This window comes from Trachymyrmex cornetzi, unplaced genomic scaffold (genome assembly GCF_001594075.2).
Source record: "Trachymyrmex cornetzi isolate Tcor2-1 unplaced genomic scaffold, Tcor1.1 scaffold2279, whole genome shotgun sequence".
NCBI classification, from domain to species: Eukaryota; Metazoa; Arthropoda; class Insecta; order Hymenoptera; family Formicidae; genus Trachymyrmex; species Trachymyrmex cornetzi.
The window spans coordinates 15,667-16,438 of NW_017296933.1; positions in this window are offsets into that span (position 1 = coordinate 15,667).

A 772-nucleotide genomic window follows, 5' to 3' on the forward strand; every position below is an offset into this window, starting at 1 on the left:
ATCCTCTCAACAACAAGACCAGAATCATCAATCGGAAATTCATTCGACACAGTACTAATTCTAGAGTCATTATCGAAAGAACACACATAAGAAATCGGTTTAATGAAAGATTTGAGAGTTTTTTGTTCTTTGTCCTTCAACCACTGAAACTTTTTGTCAATTTTCGTTGTGTGTGAGTAAAAACTAGAACTGTTAATGTAATCTAAATATTTGAAAAATTCACAAGCTATGGAAATTGGCAACATGTTACAAATCTTTAAATAAATATCAAAAATATCATTTCTAGTAAATTCTAAAAAACTGTACGAGTCTTTAATCTCTAAATGCAAAATAGATTTTACATTCTTAAGTTGTATATTTCTCAATTTATTATAATATGTTCTATTGTATAATGAAACATTATTAATCTTATAATAACCTCTTAAATGTGGTGGTACTAAATTAAATCTAAGACAATTATTCAAAAATCTAATACGTGTTCTGATATTCACACTTAGTTTAACCAATTTACAAGCTTCTTTCAAAATTTGACAAACATGATGACCAAAATTATTACGAATATAAGAAAAAGTAAAAGTAAAACGTGGATATTTAAAATTATAACGCAACATTTTCGCCCGCGTAAATAAATCCTATGGGAACTCCTATGGGATCTCCATTATCACCTATTGTGGCAGACATGGTTATGCAAGATTTAGAGGAAACTGCACTTGGATTATTGCCGGTTAGGTTATCTTTTTATTACCGGTACGTAGATGATGTTATTTTGGCG